At 39.6% G+C, this 24,724-nt stretch overlaps 1 protein-coding gene across 1 annotated transcript in view; it reads right to left on the bottom strand.

The window, feature by feature from the left end:
* KLHL14 (kelch like family member 14) overlaps positions 1 to 24,724 on the bottom strand; it is a 111,646-nt gene that overhangs the window by 53,378 nt on the left and 33,544 nt on the right. The gene's annotated exons all lie outside the window — the stretch shown is intronic.

Raw genomic sequence — 24,724 nt, 5'->3', positions numbered from 1 at the left:
CATTGCAGGCAGATTCTTTACCAGCTAAGCCACAAGGGAAGCCCAAGTGTTGCATAACTTACATGGAATTAGAACCAAGAGCATTCTGTACAAGCAATGGCCTAGTGTCAGAAGGGCTGCATCTCAGGGATCTGAGTGTAGTTTGGAGAAGCTGGAGGAAAGGAGAGGGATGGGAGAATGAACATACAGTGAATCCAAGGAGGCAGGCTTTAGAAGCTGTGCTGGGTTGAAGCTCACCTTCGGGGAATCTTGTTTTGGGAATTTGCTGAAGGTTTTGTGCTAGGGATCCACAATGTGAATGGAGATTAAGAAATGGATTAAAGTGGATACAGAAGATAAAAGTGACAACACGCTGGTAAGATGAAAAAGGGATTGGAGGAGAGGGACACCTAGGGATGTCTCTTAGGTTCCCAGGTTGGGGAGATGCAGATGTCATTCACTGCGATGGAGAACAGCGAAGGCAATGGGTGTGAAGGCAAGATAACAATTTTAAGGCTAAGTGGAGATGTTCAGGAAGCACTTGGAAATACAGTTATTGGTTGCAATAGAGAAGTCTGGGAAGGAAATGCAGATTAGGGTTAGGGGTAGGGTCAAGGTCAGGGTTAATGGTCTATCATGAGCTGTTATGGATGCCATGCTGCAGGAAAGGTGTTCAGGATGAGAAGAGGGCTCAGGATGATAGTCTGGCAAACATGAGTGCTTACAGAGTAACTAGAAAAAGTGGCATCCAGGATTACCTGAGAAGGCACATTTTTTTTGCAAAGTTACATTTTTGAAGTCAGAAGATGACTTAACCAGATGGATACAGTTTTCATTTGAGATGAAGGACATATTAGAGGCACTAGGAAAGTGGTACCGATGAACCTATTTGCAGAGCAGGGAGAGGGACGCAGACATAAACAGACATGTGGACACGGAGGGGAGCGGGGACAGGGGGCTGAATTGGGAGGTTGCATCAGCACGTATACACTACGATGCGTTAACTAGATAGCTGGGGGGAAGCTGCTGTACAGCACAGAGTGCTCAGCTTGCGGCTCTGTGATGACCTCAGGGGTGGGATGGGGGAATGGCAGGGAGGTCGAAGAGGGATACATGGACACACAAAGCTGATTCACTTTGTCGCACAGCAGAAACTAACATACCACTGTAAAGCAATTTTTAATTGGATTAAAAGTATATTAAAATGAAATTAATTTTTAAATTAAATTAAAAAAAAAATCCTGCCAGCAGGAAACCTGGGCATTTCTTAGTATAGCTGGCCCCTGAGCAACGCGGAGTGTTAATCCAAGAGTAATTTACAGCTGGCCCTTTGTGCCAAGATCACTCCACATCCATGAGTTCACCCAAACACCAAGGCGCAGTACTGTGATATTAGTATTTACTCCTGAAAAATATCTGAGTGTAAGCGTTTCCATGCAGTTTGAACCCACATTGTTCAAAGATCAACTGTAAGTGTGCAGAGTAACACACCCCTTGGGAAGTTTTCAAGAGGCAAAGGGATGCCCCAGGTGTCTGCCAGCCCTGATGCCCTGTTACCACAGATCATATGAACCTGCACAGGTAAGAGATCAGAAGCAAGCCATGCATTTAAGGGGTAAAAGAGAGGGGGAAATGGCTTTCAAACTAGATTTATATTGGGGTTAATAATACTCATTATAAGTGATGTGTTTCTGACATCCACATTCCCTGAGCATTGGTTAGGGCTTGATGTCCACGAAATTTACAGTTTTACCTGTTTTTCAATGAGTCAGCTCTTGCCCACCTGATGTGAAGAGCAAACTCATTGGAAAAGACCCTGATGCTGGGAAAGATTGAAGACAGGAGGAGAAGGGAATGACAGAGGATGAGATGGTTGGATGGCATCACCGACTTAGTGGATATGAGTTAGAGCAAATTCTGGGAGATGGTGAAGGACAAGGAAGCCTGGCATGCTGCAGTCCATGGGGTCACAAAGAGTCAGACATGCCTTAGCAACTGAACAATAATTCACTTCAATAAGGGCTCCTCTTCTCCTACCCTGGGACATTTGTTTTAAATGAATTATTAATCAAACTCCGCTTTTTCGCATGACTGGTCTTCCTCAGTTGCCAACCTGAACATCTCTGTGTGACGAAAATGTTAAAACACCTACTGCCCCAGTGGAGACAAGTTTGGGGACACCTTCTCCAGAAGTCCCTTTCTGCCTTCAGATCTCAAAAACAGTGAACCCACTCGCCTGATTCACCCATTTTGAATCTGCAAATACCCATCTGACCTTGAAAAACAGATAGTGTGACTCACACAGGGCCCTCCTGGGAAGGCATTTTCTTTTATCATTTAGTGCCCATCAGAGGCCCCAGCTCAAACCAATGTCATCCCGCAGACATGTAGCACCTTTTCTTTATCAGCAACGAGCCTCAAGTCTAATGCAACATGGACCACAAAGACGAAAAAGGGAGAGAAATATAACTAAAAGGAACTTGGGAAAAGGGAGAGGAGCAGTACAGTACATGGGCAGATGCGCACAGAGCCCGACAGGGATCTACACCATTGAAGACAGTGGTCTCATTCTCATCTCAAACACACTTGTGCTTTCTGCCAATGGTGAACCAAACCATGAATTTTCACTTTGTCACATAATGTGTGCAAAGCACAAGACTGTACCATGGAGATTGTCTTCAACGTGGCAAAGAGAATCACAGGGAAGACAAGACATCCATCTTCAAAAAGGTAAACAAATCCTCACGGTCATTCTTACTGTGGGGGATGGACTTAGGATAACACTGGCTTCAGGCTTGGCCTGTACCTGATGGGTAGGTTTGGGGGGCATCTCGTCACTGTCTCCTTGTTACCAGCCTCCATTTCAGTTTCTTTACTTGATAGTGGTCCAGTTTGACTCAGAAGAAAATATAATATAGCTCAGGTTTTAAGGAACTCTGGTAAGCCAAACTGGGTATTACAGTTACAAAGAACTGAAAAAATGTATCTGTATTTTCACACCGTCAGTTGAAGAGCTTGGTGTCTACTTAAAGGGGGCTTCATGAATGCTGAGCATCTCCTGACTGCCCTGCAGATCCACTCTCCATGTCTGGGGACCCTCTTGGTTCTTTTGAGTGCTGATGCCCCTGACCACATCTCAGGGCTCCCTTTCCTCTGGCTTCTGACTGGATTTGGTTTCAGAAGACTGAGGGAGGAAGAAGAGAAAGGTCAGGGTATTTCTACCCCTAGCTTCCTTCTTCTGGGTCAGTGTGGGCTACCTTCCTTGTTGGAACGAAGCTTCTACTGAGGTCGTTTCAACATCGCCCTCTGTCTCTGGTTCTGGAAAGTTCTCCCTCCCTTTGCCTTTCAGCCCTAAGGCTGGTGTCAGTGTCCCACTGTCTTAGCACTGGCAAACAAGGAAAGGGGGTACACTACTCCTTGAGATGCTCTTAGCCCTTGCCTACATGTCTCTAAGTAGCTCTCGTAATTAAACATCTTCTGTTTCCTGGTACTCACCAAATATGCCTTAGCTTTAATATGGCACCTGTGAGTTCTCACCTCTGCATTGTTTGCAAACAAGGAATTCATTATTTTCCATTCAAAATGGCTTGAGTGAATGAAAAGCTTCTGACATATACTTTTCTAAATAATCCAGCTGAAAAAAAAATACCATGTTAAAAAGAGTTCGAATAATGTCAGTTACAGGTCAGAGAACTCCTAATAAGGTTTCATGGAACATGGCTTAATAGAAAGAGCACTAAACTAAATTAGGTCAGAAGCCACGGGTCTGAGTCACAGATTCATCAATTATTGCATGACCTTGACAAGTAACTTAACCACTCTGAACTTTAGTTTTCTCATATATCAACCAGTGATAATAATGTCTGTCCTGTTTATCACACAGGGTTATTGTGGGGAATCCCATGACTGACCGATGTGAAAATGCTTTCCAATTGTGAGGACTAGATAGGGATATAACCCAGAATGTTTCTGAGGATAAAATTTATCCAATAAAAAAATTTATCAATAAAGAAACACATAAAGTTCCATTACACTAGAAAGTCCACAATACCTGTCCATTTTTATCCTTAAAATCACAGTGACAAGATAAAAGCACTGTCCAGTTTAAGAGGCAGGTTCTGAAGCTAACTGGTCCCTAATTTGACCCCATCATGAATAACCTTGGACATACTCCTCGCATAGAAGTTAAATAAGCAGGGTGACAATATACAGCCTTGACGTACTCCTTTTCCTGTTGGGAACCAGTCTGTTGTTCCATGTCTAGTTCTAACTGTTGCTTCCTGACCTGCATACAGATTTCTCAAGAGGCAGGTCAGGTGGTCTGGTATTCCCATCTCTTTCAGAATTTTCCACAGTTTATTGTGATCCACACAGTCAAAGGCTTTGGCATAGTCAATAAAGCAGAAGTAGATGTTTTTTTGGAACTCTCTTGCTTTTTCCATGATCCAGCAGATGTTGGCAATTTGATCTCTGGTTCCTCTGCCTTTTCTAAAACCAGCTTGAACATTTGAACGTTCACAGTTCACGTATAGCTGAAGCCTGTCTTAGAGAATTTTGAGCATTACTTTACTAGCGTGTGAGATGAGTGCACATCATGAGAAACGCTGGGCTGGAAGAAGCACAAGCTGGAATCAAGATTGCCGGGAGAAATATCAATAACCTCAGATATGCAGATGATATCACCCTTATGGCAGAGAGTGAAGAAGCACTAAGGAGCCTCTTGATTAAAGTGAAAGAGGACAGTGAAAAGGTTGGCTTAAAGCTCAACATTCAGAAAACTAAGATCATGGCATCCAGTCCCATCACTTCATGACAAATAAATGGGGAAACAGTGGAAACAGTGGCTGACTTTATTCTTTTGGGCTCCAAAATCACTGCAGATGGTGATTGCAGCCATGAAATTAGAAGACGCTTACTCCTTGGAAGGAAAGTTATGACCAACCTAGATAGCATATTCAAAAGCAGAGACATTACTTTGTCAACAAAGGTCCATCTAGTCAAGGCTATGGTTTTTCCAGTGATCATGTACGGATGTGACAGTTGGACTATAAAGAAAGCTGAGCACAGAAGAATTGATGTTTTGAACTGTGGTGTTGGAGAAGACTCTTGAGAGTCCCTTGGACTGCAAGGAGATCCAACCAGTTCATCCTAAGGGAGATCAGTCCTGGGTGTTGATTGGAAGGACTGATGTTGAAGCTGAAACTCCAGTACTCTGGCCACCTGATGTGAAGGGCTGGCTCATCTGAAAAGATCCGGATGCTGGGAAAGATTGAGGGCAGGAGGAGAAGGGGACGAGAGGATGAGATGGTTGGATGGCATCACCGACTCAATGGACATGAGTTTGGGTGGACTCTTGGGAGTTGGTGATAGACACGGATGCCTGGCATGCTGTGGTTTATGGGGTCACAAAGAGTTGGACACAACTGAGCGACTGAACTGAGCTAAACTGAATACTCCTCAACTTGGTTGTATCATCAATAAAATTGGATGATAAGGATCTCAGCCTCACATTGCTACTGCAAGTATTGAATGAGATCATCGTGAGAGCATGGAGCACAGTGTCTCCCACAGAGAATTCCTTCATCTATGTTAGCTTCAGCCACGAGATGGAGAAAGAGTCCCTCAGTAGAGACAGGATGAGACAAGGTGCAGTATCCAGCTTCTGAAGTCAAAATTTCATGTCTTGGAATATTATCTCATATATTTATTAACTGTAACTTTGAACAAGTTATTTAGTCTTTCTAAGCTCTAGGTTTATACACACACACACACACACACACACACACATATATTCAATAGGCTAATTCTATCTGCCTTAAAATGGAACCTTGTGAACACCAAATAATAGATATGTAATGTGCTTAACTGGTGGCTCAGACAGTAAAGAATCTGCCCACAAAAAGGAGACTCGGGTTCAATCCCTGGGTCGGGAAGATACTGCTGGAGAAGGGAATGGCTACCACTCCAGTATTCTTGCCTGGAGAGTTCCATGGCTAGAGTAGCCTGTCAGGCCACAGTTCATGGGACTGCAAAGAGTTGGACATGACTGAGTGACTTACACACACCATGTGCTTAACACAGTGCTGGATACATAATACAATGCTCAATTAAAACTGTCATTACCATTTTGGTGTTGCTAAACTCAAAACCCCTCCTTGTCTTTTTAGCTCTTACTTCTTTTGGATGAATAGTCTGCAAAGAGGCTGGTTTACATAATAGGTATTTGCAAGTTCAAAGATAGAATTGAGATAAGCAGAGAAACCTAACTACACATATTTAAGGGCTGGACATGTCTTTGAAAGGCTGATGTCTTGGCACAAGCAGTATATGACCTTGTGGAGAAGGGAATGGTTACCCACTCCAGTAATGAGCCAATGTTTAGCCGCTTTTGGTACTTGTCTGCGGCCCTGGAAAATGAGAGTTAATCCCCTGATTCAGGATTTGCCCAGTGTCTGTGGGGTGTACCTGTGAACCAGGCGGGGAAGTGGAGGTAATTAAGAAGGCAAATATAATATCTGCCTCCATGTTGCTGCCTGAGAAAGTGTTTCATTTATTTTCAGAACACAGTCTGTCTTGAAGTTAAAAATGAAGGTCACAAAATATTCCCTTTGGGAGTGTATGGCTTGCGACTTAAGAGTGTGATCTCTGGAGTTCGAACTTTGGCTTTGTTTTTTATTCATGCTTTTGGACAAGTTATTTTACCTGTTTATTCCATGGTTCCTCCTCTATAAAACAGGAGTTCAGAGTAGAACTTGCATCATTGGATTGATTGTTGAGAGGACTAAATGAGCTAATACATGTATAAATGTCTTAGGACAATAAATGTTAGTTATGCTTACCAAGATAAGTATTGCTTTATTACAAAGTGGTGTGGTTTGTGAATAAAATAGAAATGTCCTTAGATCAGAGTACAAGAGCTAGAAAATTATGATTTGCAGGTCATATCCACCCCTCCACCTTTTAATTTTTTTTCCTGTAAACCTAACCTCATTGGAAACCAAGTGAAAAAATTATTTGTTTGGCTCTGCTGGTCTTAGTGCGGCATGCAGGATCTTGGGTCTTTGATGTAGCATGTGGTACCTAGTTTCCTGACCAGGGACTGAACCCAGGACCCCTGCATTGAGAGCGTGGGAGGCTTAACCACTGGATGACCAGGAAGTCCCTCTCCACTTATTTTTATAAATAAAATTTTATTGGAACACAGTTGCAGTTATTCATTTACTTACTGTCTATGGCTGCATTCATGCTACATTGGTAGCTGAATATACCTGTGATGGAGATCTTATGGCTACAGGCCCTGAATATTTACTATCTGGCTCTTGATGGAAAAATTTTGCTGACTCCTGGACAGACAGCTACTACTAACATATTCTTCTCAAAGGGAAAATTTGGCATAGAAATTATTTATTCTGTGGAAATATGTTTATATTCACACATTTGCACTCTGTCAAGTGACATATTATGCACTGCAAACAAGCAGCTCGGAAGACCTTGGAAGGTCCGCTTTGTGCTCTCCCTGCCCCCACCAGTTCTGCTTAAGGAAGCAACGTGCATGAGGTGATGCTACTAACCTACTTTCAGCAGAATAAATATCCTGTTATTTTCCAGTAATGTTAATGAGTGTTCACGCTTCCAGCCGCAATTAGGGAATTGAACTCTCTCTCATCCTTGACTTTTCTCAGACCATGATAGAATCAGGCATTGGCTATCATTTCTGTAAATAACTGAACTTCATTTGGTAAAAGGAACAAAGTTGTTCTTAAAAAAAGAGATATGTATTTCATGTTTCTGTTCCTTTTAAAAAAAAAAAAAAAAACAAAAAAGAATACATCAACATATAATAAACGCTGGAGAGGATGTGGAGAAAAAGGACCCCCCTCCACTGTTGGTGGGAATATAAATTGGTGCAGCCACTATGGAGGTTCTTTAAAAAACTAAAAGTATAGTTACTTTATAATCCAGCAATCCCACTCCTGGGCATATATCCAGAGAAAACTCTAATTCAAAAAGATACATGTACCCCCAGTGTTCATAGCAGCACTATTTACAGTAGCCAAGACATGGAAGAACCCCAAAAGTTCACTGATAGATGAATGGATAAAGAGGAGGTGGTATATATACACAATGGAATAGTGCTTAGCCATAAAAAAGAAGAAATAATTTCATCTGCAGCAATATGGATGGACCCGGAGAGTATCATTCTAAATGAAGTAAGCCAGTCGAAGACAAATATCATCTGATGTTGCCTGTATGTGGAATCTAAACAAATGATCCACATGCACTCATTTACAACCCAGAAATAGACTCACAGACACAGCAAACAAACTTATGACTACCAAAGAGGGCAAGGGGAAGGGATAAATTAGGAGTTTCAGATTAGAATATACAGACTACTATATATAAAATAGATTACTAACAAGGAAATACTGTATAGCACAGGATACTATACTCAATATCTTATAATAACCTATAGTGGAAAACAATCTAAAAAAGAATATATATATATATATATATATATATATCTATATCTATATCTGAATCACTTTGCTGTGCTCTTGAAACTAACACAGCATTATAAATCAACTATGTCAGTCACTAAGTCGTGTCTGACTCAGAGACCCCATGGACTGTAGCACGTCAGGCTTCCCTGTCCTTCACCATCTCCTGGAGTTTGCTCAAACTCACGTCCATTGAGTTGGTGATGCTACCCAACCATCTCATCCTCTATAGACACCTTCTCCTCCTGCCCTCAATCTTTCCCAACATCAGGGTCTTTTCCAATAAGTCAGTTCCGCACATATTTTAATAAAAATTTAAAAAACAGACGAAAACATTTCTCCTAGGGAACAGAAATCATTAACAAATGTTTCATGTTCAAAAGGATGTCGATCTCAGAAAAGGTAATATGGTTAACTCCATGGAAAAAAAGGCAAAATAAAAAGTTTCAGTTAAAAGATAAAATAATAAAACAGAATGTGGAAAATTTAAAAATTTTCCAGAGGTTAAGAAAGGTTATTCCCGCCAGTGAAAGTGCTGGATACTGCCACACTTCTGGCTTCATCTTTTTTTTTTCTGGCTTCATCTTGTACCCACATCCACTCAAGCTTTTCAGTTCAGAGCTGAAACCAGCTGGAACAAGGCATGGAAGATGAATGCCCAATGCTGAGATTAGCAAGTGAACTGGATGTTAAAGATACATATAAATTATGAGAACTATTGTTGATTACTTTCTGAATTAGATCAAGAAGTCTATTTACATGTATTTGTAACAAACACAATATAGGATATCAAACCTTACAAATTGACTAATAAGATTGAAAGCAAATAACCATTACACGTCTCCTTAATTCATCTGCACATGTATCTTTTGGTTATCATGCAGGTGGGGAAAATGATTTGGGTTTTTGACAATAATAAAGACAAAAAATGATGCCTTATCATTTTGTTTTTTAAATGCAAGCTGTAACATGGAAGAAGTAATTTAATCCTAGGAAATTTTATGCACAGACAAGAACAGCTACTGATATTTGGTAAAGTTAATGATTTTGGTAATGAAAAACTTCAAGCAAATTTATGAATGAACAGGAAACAAAGATATGAGATTTACCAATGCAGCCAGGCTGAGGAATACCTTAGCGTCATTAGTACAAGATAAATCAGACGACCACGCTGAGAGAGCAAAATGCACAGCCTTCCCCTCTTTAGGAAACTGTGTTTTGACACACAGGCCTTATAATTATAATTTTTGCAAGTGAAGGAATTGCAAGACCCCAGGAAGTATAAATCACCTCTTTCTAAAGTAATTTTCACCTAAAAATAACCCAATATGTATCATATTCTTTCTTCAATCTTCCATTAACAACAAAGGGGGCAGTGGAAATCTCAAGAAACAAACATACGTATTTAGGATATTAATATATTCTGCTTGGGCAGAGAATATCCCATTTTATTCTGTATAAAATGCAGAAGTCTAGTCTTGCTTCACCTTTAACTCTTTTTCCAGTTTGCACTCGGTCATTACTACTGTAATGAGGAAGAGAAAAGGGTACAGGCTCTGGAGCTTTATTTGGGTACACATTTTGGCTCTGCCATTTACCATCTGCGTGACCTTGAGCAAATGGCTTAATGTCTCTGTACCTCCATTTCTTCTTCTGAAGTAGAAATAATCACAGCGCCTAAAACCATAAAGTGCTGTTGTGAGACTCAAACAAATAATGCAAGTGAAGTGCCTAGAATGTGTGCCTTGCACACAGCAAGTGTTTAACAGTTCTTTGTTTTCGTATGTGTTCTCCTGATATGTATCACTTGTCAACGACAGTGAGCTGAACTGTGTCTCCCCAAAAGATATGCTTACATTCTAACCTTATTTGGAAATACAGTTTTGGCAGATGTAATCAAGCTAAGGTGAGGTCATAGCAGATTAGGGTGAACCCTAAAGCCAGGGACAGATGTCTTTATAAGAGAAAGGAGAGGAAGATTTAGACACAGACACGGAGGAGTGGCATCGGGCAGAAGCCCAGGGAAAGACCGAGCACAGACACAAGTGATGAAGCTGCGAACCAAAGAATACCAAGGACTGCCAGGAGCCGCCAGGAACAGAAAACGCAAGGAAGCGTTTCCCCTAGCATGTCTGGACACTTAGATTTTGGACTTCTCGTCTCCAGACCTGTGAGAGAATAAGTGTTTATTATTTTAAGCCATCCAGTTTTGGGTACTTTTTACAGCAGCCCCAGGAAATGAATGCAGCAGGTAACCTCTGTGAAAAAGTAGGGACTCGTAGGAGAGAAGGAGGTGAAGTCACGGCACCTAGAAGAGAACCCACAGGTGGCTCGCTGGGTGTCCTTTGAATTGAGTTATTTCATGGAGTCACCTCTTTTTAACCTTGCTTAGAGGGGAACAGCTTTGGGCCAGTAGAGCTGGGGTGGCAGACAGCTCTCCTAAGTGACGGTGACCACATCATACAACTTTATCTAGAGCTGTGCTGTTGATACAGAAGCCATTCATCACAAAGGGCTATCTAAATTTAAATTCATCAAAATGAAATAAAATGAGAAATTCAGTTTCTCAGTTGTATCAGCCACGGTTAACATGCTCCATAGCCACACAGGGCTCCTGGCTGCCATATTGGATTGTGCAGTTACTGAACATTTCCATCACTGCATAAACTTGCATTACACAGCACTGGATGACATTGGCACTATAATAGGATTTATTTAGGAGGCAAATACAACAAGCAGACAGGTTGTGTAGAAAAAGGAAAGTGTCATACTCTTGTAATAGAGGTAGGCAACCCCATCATTTATGAAGGACAAAAGAAGTGAAGATTGTAGAACTGATACCCGGACAACTGCTCACAGGATATCTCTCTTGTTGAATGGTCTATTGTTTCCTTCTTAAAGTCACCTACATCCCTGCTTTTCTGTAATGTGGACAAAGGATATTTTATTCAATTTTTGTAGACTGAAAATTAGTACCATACAAAACTAGCCTATACCCAATGCCAAACATCACTATAGAAGAGTATGGCTTGCTTTACCTGCATCTGGCTGAGATACACCTCACACGGAATTGGTTAATTTTTTGGTCCCTCGACACTGTGAAGGAGGTAAATGCTACAAAGCGACAAATGAGATCAAGAAATACGTGAGCTACACAATCTCTCTCCTCCTCTTCTGATCTAATCATACAGTTGAATAAATTGCTATAAAAATACCAAAAATAAAACTAAAAACAATGACTGAATCATTTTTTTTAAATCTCATGTACTCCGTGTTCAGGTAGCAAGAAATTTAATTCCAGTCCAACCAGTCTCCTGTGATTTTTTTTTCCCTTTCATCTAAGATATTTTTAATGCTCAGAGGCATTATAATAGAAAAGCATGTATTTTTGCCTGGTTTATACCCATCATCCTTACCATTACAACAAGACAAAAGCATTAAAGTAAAATTAATCATGTCAAAAGATTTTAGCAAAAACAAGTGAGACCATGCATAAAGCATCGCTTTGTCTAGTGTGAAGTCACGCTCTGATTAAAAACATATAATGAAAGTGAAAGTGATACATCATTGCCTTAGCAGTAGGATTTTCTGAAAGTGCTTTGCAGTTCTCAACATAAAAATGTTGCAAGACTTTTGTCTTTGAAACTCACAATGATTATTGTTCTAGCTAAATAACTGGGATTCAATCTTAAAATCTTTTCTTTAAAGAAATTAAGACTTCATGACCAAAATACGGCCTGTCAGTAGGATTAATAGTTAGTACACACTGAAAGGAGTAGTAGTTTGCCTTGACATCTAGACACAGTGATCAGAAAGTATCTGCTCAATATTCCTTTTTTACAAAGCCATCTTTAATGCCAGCTAATATGGTCAGGCCTTTAAGATATCTTCTGTGAAGCACAACTGTTTGCTTCATCAAAAGCAATCTCACTAGTAAGTATTAAAGCATGGTCACAGAGTGATCATTCCCCCATAATGGAGTCATTTTCTGTATGCCACACAAAGCCAAAAATTCTACCTGACCAGATATTCACAAAATATAGATTTAGCTCCTTGATGCCACCAGGGTTACGTTGTAAGTGTGTTTATTTGCCCTTTCCTTAGTTACTCGTTTATTCTGACAGAGTTACTTGCATATAATAAGCTTTCTTTTCATTGTTTTGTTGTAAGTTTAAAAGTCATTTCAATTCCCTTTTATCATCTCTATTGATGATAAAAACCATTCTGTCCTATGGGAATTATGTGTATCTCTATGATTTATATTTATATCTGTTTTGTATAAACTATATAGATGTATATTAGTTGGCATATAATAAACAGAATAGTAAAATTACATAAACTCAGACATACTTAAACTATTTGTGGGAAGTCAAAATTAGAAAAATTCCCTTTCAAATGCCTTATACTAATATTTGGAGTATACTTTAAATTTTTTCCTTTAATATACATGTTTGTAATCTTCTATGAATAAAGATCTGTCCCAACAATAAAAGTCACACTGATGCAGGAAGAGATGGAAAGATGCATGGAGCAGCTGTGACTTCTGACAGATAACTGCTCATAAGAGAAATGAGAATACTTTGATTGAAGAAGACAGAACCAAATACTTGTTGAACATAAGGATGCACTGTTGTAACCATTCAGGCTATTAAACAAGTTTTTGGTTATTCTTTATTTGAGAGCTTGGGAGGATTTCATTTCTCTACCTACTTTGAAGTTAGGCATGGCCAGGTGATTTGTTTTTGCCAATAAAATGTGTTAACTCTTAAAGAGTCAGTGTGACTTAAAAAGCTCAAAGAGTCAGTATGAAATTTTTCTCTCCCTTGCCTTGGCAACCATAATAAGCCAAATAGTAGTGGAATTTCCATCAACATGAGTACCGGAATGAGAAGAAATGGAACAGAGCCCTAGGTAACTTATCACAGACATGTGATATGGAAAGAAATAAATCTTTACTTATAGAAGCCACTAGGATTTAGGGATCGTTGTTACTGTCTAACCTAGCCTAGCCTCTAAAAGATATAGGCATTGGTACTAAGAGGACCCAGGAGCTGATGACAAGGAAACTGACCCTGGAAGGTGGAAAGATGGGAATGCACGTTATGATATGGAAAACCACTTTGTGGGCACTCAAAGCCAGTGCTCTGGGACAACCCAGAGGGATGGGGTGGGGAGAGAGGTGGGTGGGGAGAGAGGTGGGTGGGGTTCAGGATGCAGGGGTACAAGTGCACCTGTGGCTGATTCATGTCAATGTGTGGCAAAAACCACCACAATATTGTAGAGCAATTATCCTCTGATTAAAATAAATTAATTAATTTTAAAATTTTTAATAAAAATATAACATATCAAAAAAATTGTTGTTTGCTTTTACTTGGGTGGCTCATGTGTTACTTAATAAATATCCACCTCCAAGAGAAGAGGTTAAAAAACAGATAAGAGAGATATCAAAAATGTTGATAGTGTGTATTGGTTGCTGTTGGCTGCACTTGGCTAGATCTACAAAGAAGAGATGATCTCACACAAAAAAAGTCTGCATATTTATAAGTAGGATTGAAAGAAATAGTCTCGAAAACCAGGAGTGTGCAACGTTAGAAGAAGCAATGCTTTTCAGACCCATCTGGGAAAAGGTGAAATTGGAAAGAATTTTGAGCAAAAGACATAAATTCAAACTCAGCTTCTGTCTAACAGTAGAGGAATGGATAAGGAAGATGTGGTACATATATACAACAGAGTACCACTCAGCCATGAAAAAAAAGAGAACAAAATAATGCCATTTGCAGCAACTGGATGGATCTAGAGATTGCCATACTGAGACATGTAAGTCAGACAGAGAAAAACAAATATCATATGATATCATTTATATGTGGAATCTAAAAAAAAGGTACAAATGAACTTATCTACAAAATATAAATAGAGTTACAGATATAGAACACAAATTTGTGGTAAGGGGAGGAGGTAAAAACTGAGAGATTGACATATACAGAGTACTATAGATAAAATAGCTAACTAAAAAGAACCTACAGTATACCACAGGGAACTCTGTGATGGCCTCCATGGGAAAAGAATCTAAAACAGAGTGGATATAGGTATATGTATAACTAATATGCTTTACTGTACCCTGAAAGTTACACAATATTGTAGATCAACTATACTCCAATAAAGATTTTAAAAACCTCAGTTACTGACAAAAAAAATTAAAAGTATGGCTTTAGAGTTCAGGGTTTCTGAGCCCAAGCCACCCATTTTCTTTGCTTGGCCTTACAATAAACCTTCCTTTGCTCCAAACTAAAAAAAAAAAAAAGTGTGGCTTTTCACTGTAATTTTACTACTTTAGAGTATCTTAGAAGAAAGTTTCAATGAAGGGTAAGACATCCAGTAAACTCTTCTAACTCAGAGAAAAGAGTAAAAAGGGAACTTCCTCAGTAAAGCCAGGTAGATATCCAAATATATACAGTAGTAGGAAGAGAAAAGAAAGAGAGAGATGAGAGAGAGAAATGGGGATAAGAAAAAAAGGAAAAAGCAATATAAGAATATATCAGAAAAGTGCATATGGTCATTGGCCATGGAGTAGATGGAAATATAAGAAGACAGCTGAGTTTATTTAGAGGATGAATTACCCAAAGACTCCCCAGTTTGGACTACAAGAGGCTGTGACCATTAGTGACTTAAAATAATCATCATCTGCTACATATCTTAGACATGAAATGTACTTAGAAAACTCTTCCACTCCTAGGAAGTGCAGAACCCTCAGGTTGACTTCAGATAAGGAAGAACCTCCCATACAGTGGAGCCATGGCCACGGAGAGCAAAGGATGGTGAACAGAATTAGGGAGGACTCTCATCAAGAACATACATTTGGATAGTCAACTTTCCAAATGCCTATTTGGTGGGGTTGCTAAAGTGCTATGCTCTTTCTAAATTAAAGAGTCTGTTGTGCTCAACTTGTGCCTAATCCATCACTGTGCATTATGTGCGAGGGAGCCAGAAAATTTGTCTCTTTATTTGGTTTCCAGGTCAAGTGAAAGTGTGAAAGTGTTAGTTGCTCAGTCGGGTCCGACTCTTTGTGACTCCATGGACTATAAGCCGCCAGGCTTCTCTGTTCATGGGATTCTCCAGACAAGAATACTGGCATAGGTTTCCATTCCCTTCTCCAGGGAATCTTTCTGACCCAGGGATTGAGCCTGGGTCTCCTGCTTTGCAGGCGGATTCTTTACCATCTGAGCTACCAGGGAAGATCAAGAGGTGTCTCAAATAAACCCCGTGACGGAGCTGAAATGACAAATGTCATTTTTAATTGCCAGTGCAAGATGCTTGCGGCTCATTCTTGGCTCTGCTGCACTGATGGTTGTTACATGTTAAGATGGAGCCCTGTAAGCCTGGATCCCTGAATGACGCCCTCTGCCAACATGTGCTGGCATGTAGCATGAGTGAGAAATAACTTTTTTGCTGATTTAAGATTTTAGGGTTGTTTGTTACCACAGCATAATCTAGCCTGTCCTGATTGACACACAGATCTTCAGGCTAGAAATAGAAATTTCATTGTGAATCAAAAGTGTGTCTTCTTCAAATGGCCAATAGACATATGAAAAGATGTTCAAAAACCACTAATTATCAGAGAAATGCAAATCAAAACTACATCAAACTGGTCAGAATGGCCATGATTAAAACGTCTACAAAGAATAAATGCTGGGGAGAACATGAAGAAAAGAGAAATTTCCTACACTGTGGGTGAGAATTTGGTAGCTGCAGCCACTTTGGAAAACAGCCTGGAGGCTCCTAAAAACTAAAAGTAGAGTTTCCATATGATTCAGCAATCCCACTCTGAACATATACCTAGAAAAACTATAATTAAAAAAGACATGTGCACCTCTATGTTCATAGCGGTACTATTTACAATACCCAAGACATGGAATCAACCTAAATGTCCAACAGATGAATGAATAAAGATGTGGTATATATACCAGGGAATATTACTTAGCCATGAAAAGGAATGAAATAATGTCATTTGTAGCAATATGGATGGACCTAGAAATTATACTAAGCGAAGTAAGTCAGAAAGAGCAAGCAAATACCATATGATATCATTTATATGTGGAATTGAAAATATGACACAAATTAACAGATCTACCAAACAGAAATCAGACTCAACAAAAGTAGAGAAAGTGGAGAACTGACTGTGGTTGCTAAGGAGGAGAGTGGTGGGATAGGGTTGGTGGGGGCGGATTGTGAGTTTGCAGTTAGCAGATGCAAACTATTATAAATAGGATGGCCGAAAAACAAAGTCCTAGTGTATAGCCCAGGGAACTATATTCAATATCCCATAATAAACCATAATGGAAAATGATCTACATGTATATTATATATACAATATAACAAAGTTACTTTGCTATACAGCAGAAATTAACATTGTAAATCAACTATACTTCAAAAAAATTAAGAAAGATATGTAATTAGATTAAAAAATAAAAGAAAATGTATACCTGTTACAGAAAGAAAAAAAAGCATGTCTTCTTTCTCAAATCTTGGATCATAAGAGCAGAAGATTCACTTCTGTCTAGTTGTAAAACAATACAAAATCGAGTCAAATGGAATAAAAATGTATCAGGGAACAACTATATTCCAGATACTGAGCCCAGAGCTTATATTATTTTTATTTAACTCTCACAATAAATCTAAGAAGTGAGTATAATTATATCTACATTGTGGGTGACAAGGATCAGAGAGGAAGCAGGGGGTCTATTTCAATTTAGATCTGTCTGTCCTGAAAGATGTGGCTCTGCGTGCGTGCATGCGCACGTGTGTGTGTGTGTGTGTGAGTGTGTGGTTTCATTTTTGATACTGCTACCAAGACAGATTTAAGCTGTCAAGAAATCTTCATAGAATTATGGCTTGTCAGTAACCTTACATGTAAATTTCATCACTTGCACCTCCTAATTTGCAGATTAGTCCACAAACCAAGATTATATTCTTGACCTCTAGGAGTAGGGGATTCATTCAATTAACCTGCAACAGTTCTACTCTCTGAACATTGAACTAATCCCAGTGCCTTGGATCCGTTTAGACTGTCATGGGTGCGATGGGTCAACACAGATTAAGTCTCATTCATCTGCCTGGAGTCTTGACTAATAGCACCTGTTGGTGAGATAGAGAGGCAGCCCCATCTGATGAAAACCCAGAGACCAGTATTCTGTTCCTCATCCTACCACTAAATCGTCATGTGACTCTGGGTGCAACACCTCTGCTCCGTCAGTCATTTAAAGTGAAAGCCAACATCGTGAACATGCTGTAGAAAGTGCCTACAGGATCTGGTTTCTGCTAATCTCTTTAGCCCCATGACATGTGTTTCTTTCTCTCACTCTGAGTTTAGCCAAGCACCTTCTTTCTTCAAGGTCTTAAGTGTTTCAGTGGCTAACTTGTGTCTGACTTTCTGTGACTCCATGGACTGTACCCTGCCAGGCTCCTCTGTCTATGGGATTTTCTTAACTAACCTGGGGGAATCATCTCTCACATCTTTACTTGGGTAGCTGGCTACCAAATTCTCACCAACAGTGTAGGAAATTTCTCTTTTCTTCATGTTCTCCCCAGCGTTTATTCTTTGTAGACGTTTTAATCATGGCCATTCAGAGCAGTGTGATGTAGTTTTGCTTTGCATTTCTCTGATAATTAGTGGTTTTTGAACATCTTTTCATATGTCTATTGGCCATTTGAAGAAGACACACTTTTGATTCAGCATGAAATTTCTTCTGTTCTCAGCTCACATGTCACCTTCTTTGGTGATATCATTCATGACTCCTACACTAGATCTGATCTCTTCATTCCATGATCATATATATTTTATACCCTTCCTTCGGAGCACATCACGTTTTGTTATTATATACTGCTATCTGAGATTATTTATCTAGTTTACTTTTTGTTTTATATTGGAGTATAGCCGACTGACAATGTTGTGACAGTTTCAGGTGAATAGCAAAATGACTCAGCCATACATATACATGTATCCATTCTCCTCCAAACCCCCCTCCCATCCAGGCTGCCACATAACATTGAACAGAGTTCCCTATGCTATACAGTATGCCCTTGTTTGTTATCCATTTTAAATATAGCAGTGTGTACCTGTCGATCTCCAGCACCCTAATGGGATTATTTATTAATGCTGATTCCTCCAGTAAACTCGAGGTTTGGTGAAGACATGATGCTATTTGCTTTGACTCAGCACTGTTTTTTCTGCATCTAGAGCCTGCTACACAGAAGGTATCAACTATATTTGCTGAATGAATGAAATTAATGTGCAAGATGAGAGGGTTGAGTGAGAAGATCATTTAATTTTTCAGGGCTCACATTCAGTGGTTTGCTAGACTTTGTCTGCAATTTGCCTAAGATTGACACAGAGCAAATCTGAGCAGCCTGTATCACTCATACCTCCTTCACGCCAGATTCAGTAGCAAATACCACAGCTGGTGTGTAAAGAAGGCATCATCGGAATTATTGGTACCCATTCTGTCCTCTGGAGAAAAAGCAATTGCTATATTCAAGGGAGGTATATATAAACCAGAAATAAAGCCAACTGGTTTTTCTAGGCACCCAACTTACTTGAAATACAGTATTTGGAGTGACCACGACACATATTTTTTTTTAAAAATCTATGAAAAATCCACTAATGCACTGGTGCATGAATACACAGCAGCAAATAATTCAAGATATATAGCAATGTGCAGCCATGGGTCCCAAATTAGAATTGAGCTCATTGAAGATAAAATTAGATGCTAACATATTTTAAAAGTCCAAACAGAACTCTGTCTCCTTTTTCTTTGTCCAAAGTCCTAGAAACCGTTATTCAATAAACTGAAATTCAAAATTCCAAGCTAATAGAGAACAACTGCCATGCTACTTTTTTTAAAGTAGCATTTTAAATCACTGCGTTTCGATCACTGTGTTTTCACTAACACAAACAAAAATGAGAGGCGTATCTCTCCTCTCGGTTCTTTTTCTTGAGCCTATCTTAGCAATTCTTTGAAATGGTTCTGTATAATATGGTTCTTGGTTAACTCTCCAGTCCCACCACATAATTCCTTGACCTCAGGCTCTCCTATAGATACACAAATTCATTTCAGTTTCTAGAAGGTACCAACTGTCTCTTGCTGTTTGGCACTCCCAGTATGGGGCCCTCTTATTAAAATACTTTATCATTCATCTCTTGTTAAAAATATTTGTTTATTCATTTATTTATTCAGTCTTAGTGCAGTACTGGGGGGTCTTTAGTCACAGCATGCAGGATCTTTTTAGTTGCCACATATGGGGTCTAGTTCCCTGACCTGGGATTGAACCCGAGCCCTCTGCAATAGGAGCTCTGAGTCTTAGCCACTGGACCACCAGGGAAGTCCTGATCATCCACCTCTTTGCATCAATAATTCCTAGGCATTTTTCTCAGTTTTGCAGAAGGTCACTTTTACGGAAGCCTTCCTAACCTCCCGTGTATAGATGAAGGGTACTTTCTGGGCTCCCATGTAAGCCCAGCTTCTCCTGTTTATTTCTCAGCACAATCTTGCTTTCATTGCCTCCTTGGGTTCTTGAGAGGAGATTTGATCACCTTCTACCTTACCACCTAGCACAGAGTAGGTATTCAATAATTGCTTGCTTCATAAAGGAATAAGGTCTGCAGTTAAGTTTAAATGCTTCCCAGGCATTTAGAGTCATTCTGGAAGTACCTAGTTCTTTTCTGAGGTTCTCTTGCAATGCAAAATGCACTATCCACAGACTCTACCTACCTGTCTAGAAATTAAGCTAAACAAGTGGGTTTCCGTTATGGGTAATAAAGATAACCCGAATAAAGGGAACATAAAGGTATAGAACCCTCAATTAATTTTGCTTTTTATTTCTTTCAAAGCAAATCATCATAAGAAGTGATTGTTTTCCACTAACTTGCCATCTCCACCTCTCCAATATATCCTCAAAGAACAGAAATGAACTGAAATCAAGAAACAGAAGCCCAAGAAAGGAGTCCAATTAAACTGTCAATGTGCAGGTTTATTATTCCCTGAGTAACCAGCAATTAAACCATTCTCCGCTGCTCAAATATTGGCTAAATATCAAATCTACATTTATCTTTTGGAATTGAAGTTCAATGTCTGACGCAAGATGTGTTTTCTCAGTATTCTTTCTTCGACATTTATGGAAGATATGTTTTTTTTTTTTTTTAAATCAAGCATCCACCAGCCTCTCATCTCTGCGACTCTCCTAAAAGAAATTGATGACACCCAGCCCCCAAACTATTCCTGCATGGACAGGATCAAGTTCAAGGTCCTCCACAAACCAGATAGGAAGCCCAAGAAACCTCTGTACAATGGTTCCCTTTATTTTCTATGACTGAAAAAATACAAATTCCCAAATCCTTGCACTTCCAAGTAGAGGGCAGAGTTGTAAATTGAGAGGAAGAGGAACAAAGGCGGTTCTCCATCTGCTAACAGAGGCATCTGAAAGCGGCCAAAAGGAGGAACACACCTTTCTAACTCAGCTCTTCTAATTTTCCTTCTAACCTTACTGAAGGGAAATCATTATCGGCATGTGGAGAGGGAAATCTATATTTTGAAATCCCTTTTCCTGGAATTGCTCAAGGAAAACAATAAGAAGCCCCGAATAAGTAGAATCTCTTATCTGGAATGTCAGCAAAACAAGGTCAATTTCAGGGAAACACTTTACCCACCAGTAAAGACAATGGTCAGTGGGGAACCCAAAGAATTGACAGCCCCTCAGTACCATCTTGTGAGAAGGAAGGCAAGCTGCTTCCACACGAGGACTTTGTGAAAACTTTGAAATGTCAGTCATACATTACAGCAGTTCACAGCAGCCGCAGGGACCATTTTCCTTGATCTTTACGGGAAGGATTTAAGGCCTGCAAAGTGCAAGAGGCACGCTTTTCGCATTGGCCATTTTAGTATTCATGTCTCCTGTACCACTTCCTAATAAGTTAAGAATGAAACGGGAGACTGCATGCAGGAGTGAGAAACGCAAGAAAAGCAGTACTGTAAAATAAAAATGAACAAAAGTGCATTTCAACTTCCCTTTCATTATTAACAGTCAAGAGAAACAACAATGCCAATTTTCTTGTTAATATTTCACACTTACAAAAGGACTTAACCTTCATTTTTACAGGGTATTTCTTAGAATGTTGCTGATAGAGGCTGGGGAGCTCCGTTACAATTCGTAATGTTAATTTTACAATGTTATATAAGTGATTTTTTTTTCCCAAAGAGAAAGATAAAAATGAAGGCTGTGTTAGCATGTTACCAAAACAATTTTTTTTTAGAAAGATAAAAATGAAGGCTGTGTTAGTATGTTACCAAAACAATCTTTTCAGGGAGAGTAAGTGTTCCCTTTGCTGTTTGGGTAGACCAAGCCACTGGTTAGCTAGACTGTTGAATTTTGTTTTCTTTATGTTAGGTAGAACCACGTTTTCACTTCCACTGACCTCCACCATATTCAATTTATTGTTATTTGTGGACTCCTTCAGATAGTGTTTCTAAAACATAAATAAAACAACAGAATAAGAGGTAAAGAAAGTTGTGACTGACTTTCCTCTTAATTCTTCTTTTTCTTCTTATTATACATGTGCAAGGGGTATGACTCCCATAAGTGGGCATCTGTGCACCCACCTGGGGATGACATCCTTCTAAAAAAAAAAACACGCTTGTGAGACAGGCTGAAAATGCTCAAGTCAAGTGGGCAAAGGATTCTACGATTCACAGGCTCTAGGCAATCTCAGATTTTAGGTTTCCGCTGGTTAACTTATTTGTTAGTTCTTATGAAGAGAGTCATTCAATACATAAACAGACTCCATACCAGGAACTGTCTACAAGCGTTAATTAGCATCTTCAACTTCCTGTCAACTGTCTTAGCAGTTCTTTGGGGTCAAAATAAATGACCATGAGCAGTTCTGCAATCCCTAATATTTCATTAGATTTGGGGAGAATTTGGACACCTTCTTATCCACTAAGAAACACTTTTTCACTTATTATTGGGGACTTCCCTGGTGGCTCAGCAGTAAAGAAACTGCCTGCAATGCAGGAAATGCAGGTTCAATCCCTGGATCAGGAAGATCCCCTGGAGGAGGAAATGGCAACCCATTCCAGTATTCTCACCTGGAGAAGTCCATGAAATGAGAGCCTGGAGGGCTACAGTCCCATGGGGTTAGATGGCCCCAACAGTGTGGAAATTGATCAGTTAACTGACATATTTATTCAATTTGGCCAAATGAGATGCCTTAATTAAAAAATACAAACCAGCAGCAGAAATCATCTAAATAGACTGTCTATATTTCTCCCATAAACCTGAAAAATATGCTTTCACATGGGACCGTGTAGTCACAGCCCAGAAGGTAATAAACTTGATTTCTTAGAGTGCAAGCCCAGTGAAATGGAGAGTATCAGTAGAGTAGACATTTATTTTAGAGTTATGAGCCTTCCTAAGTATAGGAAAAAAGATCCAAGAGTTTTGAACATGTTTCTATTAGAGCTTTTCTGTACATTAATGTCTTTATTTCCTTCCAATTTCAAATCTGATGAAGTCAACAGAACCCATATGTCTTTACTTCTTAGTCTGAAGACGTCTACGTTCAATGCACGAAAACTAGAGAAAATGGTCTCCGTACTCCAGGATGGTGGATTTAGTACTGGATCTGTTACAGCATAATTTGTCTCCCCTCTGCTTGGAGAGCTTGAGTTGACTGATATCTCGAAAATACAAAGGTACATACAGTCCTTGTGCCAATATTGGTGGTAGTGTTACAACAATAGCAATAACATTTGCAATTTTTTGAGTTCCTGCTGTGTGCTTGATGGTTTACCAACACAATTTTATTTTAAAAATACTGAAAGGATGTTGACAGAATGAATAAGCCATGATTCAAGACATTTACATGACTTGCTCAAGGTCACAGACATGGGTTCAAACCTAGGTCTGACCAACTCAAGTTCATGCTTTCTTACTGCACTTCACTAAGTAAAGAGTTAATCAGGCAATATAAGGAAATGAAGTAGGGTGACCCTATGTTCTGGTCCTACCTGTTGTCCCAGAAGAATTAACAGATCCCCATTTCAGACTCTAAGCTTCCCAGGTTGAACAATAAATTAGATGAGCACTCTCTTTCTGAACAAGGCTTGAAAGGAACATAAGACTTTTCATGAGTTGTTCATAATGTTTTAATTAATCTTTTTGCCTTTAATGAAGGCCTTCAAACCACTAGATAATTGGACCCTGCCTGATGTACCTGGGAAAAGAGATGTATTTGTGAATGAATATCATTTATTGTTTGGGTCTAATATCTCCCTGTCCCCTGGCCTCTGTTTTTGTCTTTTTTCATCAAGAATCTCTTGTCCTTCCTCTTCCCTCTCACCTCCTCTGGGTATCCACATCTCATTCTGTGCAGACCTTCTCTATTGATCAAGTATCAGAAAATTGATTCTTTGGTTTTACTTTAGCTTGAGTTTCTGATGCATCTTGAAAAACACAGCCTGGGCACTCATTTTGGTTGTTCAGGTCATGTACAACTCTTTGCGACCCCATGAACTGCAGCACGCCAGGCTTCCCTGTCCTTCACTATCTCCCAAGTCTGCTCAAACTCATGTCCAGTGAGTTGATAATGCCATTCAACCATCCCTGGTCACCCCCTTCTCCTCCTGCCCTCAATCTTTCCCAGCATCAGGGTCACTCATTCAGATGTTTCAACTACTGTGAACAGTATTTTGTCAAAAAGAGAATGAATATCATTTGAGGGTATCTCTAACTTACTTTTGTTTTTTCCTTCCTAATCTGGCAGCTACCCTCCACTACTTCGTTACTACAGCCAGAGTGTGTAGGTGTCCAGGGAGCCTTCCCATTGCAGTTTCTGGACAATGCTACTACAGGTCTGCAGGTTTGCTGGAGTAAGCCAGCTGCGAAATGTATTATTCCAAGCACCACCTCATACACCTCTACTCCTCTCTTGCATTTGTGGGCAAACTGTTGTCCTCTTTCTGTTATTTTAAAGGGCTTTCCGTAAGAGGAGAGGAAACGACTTTTTAAAAAATCTGCTAAAATATATAACTGCTTCAAAAGACACATGCAACAAGGAAATCTAACTTTCACTTTGGCGGGTTTTAAATGTATGGCTTTGATTTATGGATCAAAATTGCTCATTTATTATTTTATCTATACAGCTCTGGGCAATTTTGACAGTTAAAATTTAGTTTTATTGACCAGTGCAGCCACTGTGC

The sequence above is a fragment of the Bos javanicus genome, chromosome 24 (assembly GCF_032452875.1).
Source record: "Bos javanicus breed banteng chromosome 24, ARS-OSU_banteng_1.0, whole genome shotgun sequence".
NCBI lineage: Eukaryota > Metazoa > Chordata > Mammalia > Artiodactyla > Bovidae > Bos > Bos javanicus.
This window is presented reverse-complemented; position numbering and strand designations above follow the sequence as displayed.